General features: G+C 55.8%; 2 long non-coding RNA genes across 2 annotated transcripts in view; one reads left to right on the top strand and one right to left on the bottom strand.

Annotated features, from left to right (window-relative positions):
* The window catches only part of LOC117285677, a 1,541-nt gene extending 924 nt beyond the window's left edge, over positions 1 to 617 (bottom strand). Inside the window, exon 1 of the long non-coding RNA XR_004516743.1 lies at positions 468 to 617. This is a non-coding gene — a long non-coding RNA (uncharacterized LOC117285677). The remainder of the gene's footprint in view (positions 1 to 467) is intronic.
* A 1,684-nt stretch (positions 618 to 2,301) lies between these two features.
* Positions 2,302 to 5,275, top strand: LOC104862447. The gene is made up of 3 exons (XR_780340.2): positions 2,302 to 2,544; positions 3,316 to 3,458; positions 4,813 to 5,275. It is a non-coding gene; the product is annotated as an uncharacterized LOC104862447 (long non-coding RNA).
* Positions 5,276 to 9,148: the final 3,873 nt, after the last annotated feature.

The following is a 9,148-nucleotide window of genomic DNA, read 5'->3' as shown; positions in this document are numbered from 1 at the left end:
CCCACGGGGGGGTGGGAGCGCGGGCCGGGGGGGGGGGGGGCGGTGCTGGGTCTCTAAGATCCTGAGGTTTGGGGGCCTACGGGGTGGGGGGTGGATAGGGGTGTGGACTGGGAAACAGCCCAGGGCCCTGACAGCCCACCCATGTCGGGAGGGAGGTGTGGACCACACGGGGCTTGGAGGACGGTCATGCATGGGGTCAGAAGTGCAGTGCAGGCCAGTGGGCGCCTGGCTCATGCTTGTCTGCTGGCTCATGCTTGTCTGGAGTCCCGGAGGGCTGGGGGCCTCTGTCTGTGTTTACACGTGCACCCTCCTGCCTCAGCGGCTGCCCTCCTCCCAGGGAGCCGGGCAGGTGACCCAGGGCCGTGATCGGGCATCCTCTCCATCGTCCTGAGGGGTCCCTTGGGGTGGGACTCTGGGCTGGGCTGGGGTGACCATGTGGTATGACCAGCCTGACCCGCCCTTCTCACCCGGCACCTCCAAGGTGACTGAGGTGGCAGGGACTGGAGGGGCGCAGGGCCCTGAGGAGGAGCATGGTTCCTTGGGTCCTCACTCTCAGGCCTGCGTCCCTCTCTCCCCGGCCTGTGGCACTGCCTGTGTGGCCTCACGTCAATCCGCAGAGGAGCTTGCGTGGCCCTGCCCTGTAGCTGGAGGCTGAGGTCGGCACATGGAGTCCCATGTGTGGCCAAACATCGCACGGGCCACTGGTCAGTGACCACCGGACAGGCTTCTCGCTCTCTGGGATCTCCCGACTGCTGGACAGTAAAAATCTGGAAAGGACAAAATGAAGAAGAGATGCTGCCTCTGAGGGTGATTTCAAGGAAATGACTACAGAAGGTGACGCCTAAAGCCAGCATTACAGTGCCCGAGGGAAGCCCATGGGTCCAGGGCTGGGGAGGTGGGCAGCGCGACGCTGTGCCACGCCTCTGCCACAGGGCGCAGCACGGAGCCTGGGAGGCCTCTCGGCTTTGCCTCCCGGGTCCAAGAGCTGTGCCTTCCCTGCGCCCTTGGGCCTGGGCCAGTGAAGTCTGACTATGGTCAGCCTGCTGCGCAGTCCGGGCCGCCCAGGGCTCGTCCTCACCTGCTGGAGGGGGCAGAGAGAGGAAGCGCTCCTGCAGGGGCCCGCGCCGGCGTCCGTGTTCCCCTTTCATGAGAAGTGTGCTCACGCTGGCGTCCAGCGCACAAAACCAGGCCAGCCCAAGCCAACAGCAGCGCAGCACTGGAGTGTGCGTGAGGCTGTCGGATGGGAACAGCGACAAGAAGGCCTTTGTGAGCAGACAACGTCCTCTCGGTGCGGTTTGCGTCGCCCGCGTGTGCGCGCCCATTCCAGCCATTCTGAGAGGTACATTTTTCTCGCCTTTCAGCATCGCTGAAACCAGTGCATGCCGCAGTCCGTGGCGGTCACAGCTGTGCTTCAGCTGCGGAGGACGCGCAGTTTCAGCCTTGGCCACTCACACCAACGCCGGTCCCACCAGCGACATCGTCGCCTCAGCACCGCCCGTGCCCATGACTGGCACTGTGCGTGTGAACTGTCAGGACACCTCGCACGCCCCAGGAAGGCTGCGCTGCGACCGGGCGTTGAGGCGAGTGACGGTCACGGCGCACTTCGGCACTGTGCATGCAGGGAGGCCTGCAGCAAAGCCGAGACCCTGCCGGTGCAGTGCGTGTTCGTGATTGGAGAACTGATTGTGCTCCCTCCCATATTTTCTCAGCCATCAGTAACCGAGTGCTTCAGATCGGAGAGATTTCAAAGCACCGAGCATTACACAGGTGACTGAAGGAATCAGGGGCGGCGCTAGGCGTTGAAGCCGGGGTGCTGGGCACCCTGAGCAGTGCGGCACCGCGTCCCCTCCCCGTCCCGGAATCGGGTTCGGTCTCTCCTTCCGCGCTCCCAGACGAGCAGAGCATCCCACAGGCAGGCACCCTCGTGCCCATGAAGTGTGGCTGTGGAGAGAGACACAGAACTGCTTGGTGAGAGCAAATGCTCCTGTCCCCCAGAAGTCGTGTTCCGCACATGGCAGGCCCCGCCCAGCCCGAAACCCCAACATCATGCGCACCTCGATCTTTGGCCGCTCCCATGAAAACTGATCCCAATGTAACACTGAGCAGAATGTCCGAGGCAAGTGTTCTCGACACAGGGACAGCAGGCCGTGCGGGTCCGGTCCTCGAAGGAGGCAGATGCAGATTGTCGGCCCTGTGTCTGGGAGCAGCGCCCAGGCGGGGCAGGAGGGGCGCGAGTGGAACTCTCGCGACGCCCTGACCGTTCCATACATTAAAGATAAGTGGAAGTCTCTGGTTGTCACAGCTCACTCAGAACTTGAGGCTCTTTGGAATGTGTGCTTCCGCCCGAGCAGAGGGGTGAAGAAAAGGCAGAAACAACAAAGCCAGCTGGGCTTTCCAGCTTCCCATGCCTGGCCCTGCCCTAGCCAAAGGAGGAGATGCCTGGGGCCTTAAATCCTCCGGGCTGGCGTCCGGGACACAGAGAGGAAGGCTTGGCGGGGCCCACAGCAAACCAGGGGAGGAAGGCAGGAAGTCTTCTGCGGACAGGTGGGGAGAGAGGCCCATTCATGGCGCCTGCACCAGGGCCTCACCCTGGGCCGGGGCTGCTCCCAGGGACAGGGCTGCCCTGCACTCATCGTGTAGGCCCTGGTCCTCGCCGCCTGCTGGACTCCAGTTCCCGAGATGCCAGCTTCCTCGGCTTCTCCCTGGGGGTGGAGGCCAACCCCCTGCCTCAGTTTCCTTCCTCCTAGAGTCACCTCACAGATAAGCCTCCTCACCAGGCCTTGTCCTTGTATTGGCTTGATGACGCCTGCACCAGGCAGAGAAGCTGTCCTGTCAGCCCAGCAAGTGGTGTGGCCATCTCCTGAGAGGAGGGAAGGGGTTTGCATGTGTGCACATGTGTGTGTGTTTGCGCGCGCCCACGGTACTGGGAATTGGACGCGGTCTTTGCACTGAATTGCTGTCCCCCGGGGGAGGAAAACCACGGAGGCTCTGGACAGTGCAGCAATCTTGGTGACCCTCCAGGCAGGTGGCCACAGGTGGGACAGGGCCTTCCCGGACCAGTCTTCCTTCGTGGAGGCCGGTTCTTCCTCTCCCTCTTTCCAGTGGTCTGGGACAGCCGCCCAGCGTGCGTCCTGCTCTCTGCGCAGGGAGAACCAGCCCTGAGCCCCTGCCCCCTGCCACCCCTTTAGTCCTGGTGTGTGCAGAGCCCATTCTCCCTGAACAGCAGTGGCGGCAGGTCTGCAAGCCAGCACTTGGCCCGAGCTTAGCCTTCAGTAGGGTCTGTGGCGACGTTTGTAATTGTCTCTCCAATGAAAGGCAAGAGCTGGCCTAAGAACGCATCCAGGGCAGAGGGCTGAGAGGTGGGAGAGGGAGACCGAGGTGGGACAGCGTCCTCTGACACCTGGATCCACCTGTGCCTGAAGGAGACATGAAGCTGGCGGTCCCTTCCGTGGAGGCCAGTGAGTACCCTGGGGTGCAAGCTTATTTGAGCCAGGATGACCTCTCTCAGTTCCATCCTGTCTTCCCATGAGCGTCCCCGTGAGCTGGTCTGCTCCCCACGCACAGGTCCCCACACGACACGGACAAACCACAGTGGGGCACAGAGAGGTCCCGGGATGGCAGGAACCCAAGCTGTTTGTGGAGTGGGGCCGGCGCAGGTGCCCATCCTGCAGTACCAGCACGGGCAGCTGTGCAAGGCTGGCGCCACTGGGCCGGGTCTGACAGAAGCAGAACTGAGAGCTAAGAGGGATTTTACAGACAAGTTCAGTGAGGCACAAGTAGGTGCCGTAAACTGCGTACACTGGGGAGCACATGGAACGAGGTGCCGCGGCCTCTGTGCCCAGCTCTCTGTCCCCGAGGTTCTCCCACAGCCCCCATGCAGAGCAAGCAGGAGATCTGGGGACTCAGTCGGTAGGAGCTGGCCAGACAAACGAGTGGAGAAGGAGGTAACAAGGGCCCAGTATGAGGCGAGGGTGCAGGGCCCCGGGACTGCTGGGCACCTCATCCTGGCAGGGTCAAAAGCGAAGAGACGAAATTTCAGCTGCAGCCTGAGGAGATAGAGGGAGGGAGCTCCCCAAGCCACTACGCGGATCACTAGCAGAAATGGAAACCTGCTCTCAGGGCCTTAGTTTTTGAGAAGATAGTCTTCTCTTTCTGAGCTGACGTAGCCCCAGCACAGCCTAAACACAGAGGAATGGACTAAAGTGTCCTGAATTCGCCTGTGGGTCTGACTCAGTTATAAAGACTGGTTTAAACCAGGTGCTATGGTACATACCTACATCCCAGCACTCTGGGAGGCTGAGGCAGGAAGATGGCAAGTTGAAGCTCAGCCTAGACCATTTAGGGACGTGGCGAGAGCCTTCTTAAACTAAAAAAAGCGAAAAAGGGCTGCAGATGAGGCTTAGAGTGAAGGCCCTGGGTTCAATCGCTGGTTCTTCAGGAAAGGGGGAAGCGGTTTAAAGTTTTATGTAAAATCCCTTAGAAGAGTAGCTCCTTGAGTGAATGTTAAAAGCACCTGAACCTAAGTGGATGGGCTCCGCCTGTGCTGAGATCCAGGTGGTGAGCAGTTGTGTGGCGCAGGATCAGCAGCGTGGACACAGGTCTGTCCCACACCTGCTCCCGCCCACACACCTGGTCTTGGGCGCCAGCTCCACGAGGACCGGTAGCGGGACAAATGCGGCCTCCTATTGACCCCAAGCAAATCACCACTGGGACATCATTTTAGGCTCCGCGATAGCGGGGAGGCCTCATTAATACCGGTGCTCTTTACGCATAAATAAACTCTGCTCGATTTCCCCACACATCCTCTCCCAGGCAATAAAACTTGATGGCTGCGATTCTCCCGCTGAGCAAACACCATCTTCTCCATCTCGGGTCTCTTCAGCACTTCGGGGCTGCAGCCGGTCAATCTGCGCCGCTGGAGGACCGTCTTGTTTACCTTTTATAAGGCCACACCGAGGCTCTATCAGGAATTAATGCCGCACGGCTTGGAAAGCGATTCCAGAGCTGGACCCATGGGGGGAACATCACTGAGATCGGGAGAGACACAAAGTCACCCCGCTGCCCTCACGGGGCCGGAAGGGTGGCGTCCGTGTCCCCGCAGGTTCTCCCCATGAGTGTTTCTGTTCCTGGTATGGAGCCCAGTGTCCAACAGACTGAGAACTACGTGAGAATTTATTGAATAAAAGAAGGGATGAACCGGAGTGACCATCGTTCATGTTGAGTGTTTCTAACTTTTCTTAAACACAAAAGTGCTTAAAGTCTCTGTGGACAGAAGTTCCCCCCAAGAATAATTTTATGACTTAGAATTTTAAAGATATTAATATCGTTTATCTTTCTCATATTTTTGATATTGCTTCTAAAAGTGATTTAAAATGGACTTACGATTTTAGCATCACCTAGATTTAGAGCGAACCTCTAGTCTCAGAAGATGGGCACCTGATCCAATGTCTCGTGTCATGAAAGAATAAGAAGGGGAAGAGGGAGGCTCTTCTGGTGAAAAGAGATTTCAAAGACATAAAATAAAAGCAATGTGTGGACCATGACTTGGTTTTTTTTCCCCCAAACAGAACAAGAATTATTTGGGGGGATATATGGAAAGAATGTTAGCCAATATAGAGGATTTGTTATTAATTTTATTAACTGTGATCATAATACTTTGCTTATGTAGGGAAATGTTCTAACTTTTTGGAGATGCATAATCAAGAATTTCGGGATGAAATGGCACGAGTCTTATTTTTCTCTCATTGCTGAGAAAAAATACTCAACACACAAAGTTGAAGGAGGAGAGTTTTATTTGACTCACAGTTTGTAGAGGCTTCAGCCCATAGTCGGCTGGTTCCAAGGCAGGGTGGCATGGCCAAGGGGTGTTGCAGAGGAGAAACAGTCTGTGGTAGGCAGGCAGGCAGAAACACATGAGCTCTCTTTCTGTGCCTTGAATTTTAGGCAGGCCACCTCCCCTATGGCGAGTGTAGCCCTCACACCCTTAATCCTAGCCAGAACTATGCCAAACCAATCAGTGGTCAAATTCAGTTACCACACACCCTTGATCCCAGCACCATATACCCTAGATCCAGCCACCTCTGAAAAGCACCCCTTAGGGCTTTGGGGGGTTGGGGAGACATCTAGATGCAAAGCTGTGTTAGTAACTTTTCTCTCATTGCTGAGACAAAATACCTGACACCCAAAGCTAAAGGGAAAAAGGTTATTTAGCTTATAGTTTGTAGAGGTTTCAGTCCATAATCATCTGGCTCTAAGGCAGAGTGGCACCCACACTGAAACAAAACAAACAAGGGACCTTAACAGCATCTTTCTGCCCCTTTTATTTTATTCAGACTACTTAGGGTGGGTAGCATCATATCCTTAATCCTGCCCTCAGGCCTAGCTTTGCAGCATTGATCAATCACATACTCTAGATCCAGCCAACTTTGAAAAAGCCCCGTGTAAGACCTCATGAGGCTTTGGGGTCAGGCATCTAAACACAAGCCATAACATTCGGCCCCCGGCCCCCGAAGACTCATGCACATCCCTTTATGCAAAATGCATTTAGTCCATCTCCAAGAGTTGCCAAAGTCCTAACAATTCCAGCATTGCTGAAAATTCCAAATCCAAAGTCCCCTCTGAGATTTAAGAGAAATTCTTAGCTGTACAAACGAAAAGAAAGTTAAACACTTCCAACATTCAATGGCACAAGATACACGTTTTCCTTCCAAAAGTTATGAACAGGGGGATACAAAAGAATCAGGACAAAGCAAATCCAAAATCTAGCAGGACAAACATAAAATTCCCAGTTCCACTTTCAGCATCCTGGAGACTGTGTGGCAAGTTGTGATCTCCCAGGGATTCCGGTGGCTCTACCCCTGCGGCTCCCACAGCTTCTCTGTTGGATAGGCTCTGCTCCTTCCTTGAAGCTTTCTGGAAACATCCCATGCTTCTGGCTTCTCCAGACTTCCAGGGTCTGAACCGTAGGCTTCACACTCATTGCCTCACACACTGCCCTCCAGGGCACCCTGCCCGGCCTCCCAGGCCTTCTTCTGAAATCTGGGTGGGAGCCTCCCTGACCTCACAACTCTTGCATTCTGCATGCGCCTAAAACCAGTGCCACGTGGATGACGCCAAGGTCTGCTGCCAGCTGGAGCAGCGGCCGGGTTTTCCTCTCTCTTGGCTGTAGGGCTCGAGTGCCTATGAACTAAATCTAGAGGAACAACTTACCCAGGCCCCCACCATCCTGAAACGTGCTCTGGGGCCCTCTCTGCAAAGCGCAGTCCTTCACTTTTGCAATTTTGAGTCTGCGAATGGATGGAGCCCTGCTGCTTCCTGGGATGCCCTCAGGCTATTTTTTCTGTTGTCCTTTTCCAAAGCACTTGGCTTTTTAATGTTAATCTTCTTGGCAACCAAATTTTATCTTTGCAGGCTGCAACTTTACCAGAACTTCCTTTGTAACCAAACTCAAAATGTTTAAAATCATTCTGCTGAGCTCTCTGCTCAACATGGACCTGGCTAAAAGCCCCCAACAGCAGCCGCGTCCCCAGGTAGGCGAGTGGCTGGGCACTCTAGACGCACCAGGCAGCGGGGTGGGGGCTTCGAGAAAAGAAGCCACGGGACGGAAGAGTCGGAAGTGGAAACGCATCTAGAGCTGAGGAAAAGAGGCCGACCTGAGAGGGCTGCAGCCTGCGTGGCTCAGCTGCAGCTCTTTAGAAAAGGCGAAGCGGGAGAGAGAAATACAGCCAGTGCTGGGCCGGAAGCAGTAGGGCACAGGAGTCCTCCATGTGACCTCGGCATGTGCGTGACCTGCGGGTCATTTGTGAGGCCCACGCGGGGTCAGCACGCGTGAGCGCGAGGTGAAGCGCAGGCTCAGAGCGGGACGTGGTGGTTCGAGCTCACCGAGGACCACAGGTCTGCGCCTCCGGTCTGGCTTCGGCCCCGGGGAGGCTGCATGCGTGCTGGGCTGTGTGCGCGGAAGGTGAAGAGGAGACGTGAGCGCGTCCTGCGCACTGCGGTGGCTCCCACTTGTGCTCACACCTCTGCCATCGGCCTGCATTGGCAGGGGCAGCGCGGGTCCCGCGTCCTGGCCCGCAGCCCCTGATTCCGGCTTGGATGCGGCTTCAGCGGGAGGGAAAGGGGCGGGCGGCTCAGAAGCGGTCTTAGAACAGCTGCCTGAGAAAGAGGAAGGCAGAGTTGAGCGCGCACCTCAGTCCTTACACCAAAACATCACGGGGTGGTCTGAAAATTTAGATGCAAAGAAACATGAAATATTGGTTCTTAAACTCAGAATAAAGAAGATCTCTCTTAGGCAGAAGCTAAACAGAGAAAGGGTAAAGGGGCGGGCGGCTCAGAAGCGGTCTTAGAACAGCTGCCTGAGAAAGAGGAAGGCAGAGTTGAGCGCGCACCTCAGTCCTTACACCAAAACATCACGGGGTGGTCTGAAAATTTAGATGCAAAGAAACATGAAATATTGGTTCTTAAACTCAGAATAAAGAAGATCTCTCTTAGGCAGAAGCTAAACAGAGAAAGGGTTTGAGGGTTCGATTCTGTTACAGGTCGGCTTATGTCCTCCAGAAAGACGTGGGATTCCTAACCCGGGGTGCTGTGCTGCAACCTGATGGGGTACAGAGTCTCCATGGGTAAAATCAGAATCTGTTCAGGTCACGGGGTGGGGGGTACGGGGAGGTGTGAGCCCAGCAGGGTGGTGTCTGAGAGGAGAGGGGCGGAGGCAGAGGGAGACGTGCGGTAGGAGGGCTGCAGGGTCCGGGTCAGCCAGGGCCGCCGCTGCCCGCTGAGGGGGACACAGGGGACACCCAGAGCTTCGGGGAGCAGGAGAGGAAGCCCTGCCTCACCTGACCCGGACTCCAGCCGTCCTGATCCCGAGAAAACACATTTTGGTTGTTTCAGGTCTCCCGGTTTGTTGGGACATCGTATGGTAGCCTTAGAAAATGTGTGCAGACTGTGAAAATGAAAAGATTGGCTCAGAAAAAGTCAAACTCCAGTAAAAATTAAATGATTGAGTTCCAGCAATGACAAGGTTCAAAGGTCAGCAGATCTTCTTCCCACACATCTGCAAACTGGATGAAAGTGTTTAAAAATAATCACGTCAGGACCATGGGACAGACCAGAGGAAAACGAAAATGACAAAATGAGGAGAATGGCTGGG

This window comes from Fukomys damarensis, unplaced genomic scaffold (assembly GCF_012274545.1).
Source record: "Fukomys damarensis isolate Sample0158 unplaced genomic scaffold, DMR_v1.0_HiC HiC_scaffold_12, whole genome shotgun sequence".
In the NCBI taxonomy this organism is placed as follows: Eukaryota; Metazoa; Chordata; class Mammalia; order Rodentia; family Bathyergidae; genus Fukomys; species Fukomys damarensis.
This window is presented reverse-complemented; position numbering and strand designations above follow the sequence as displayed.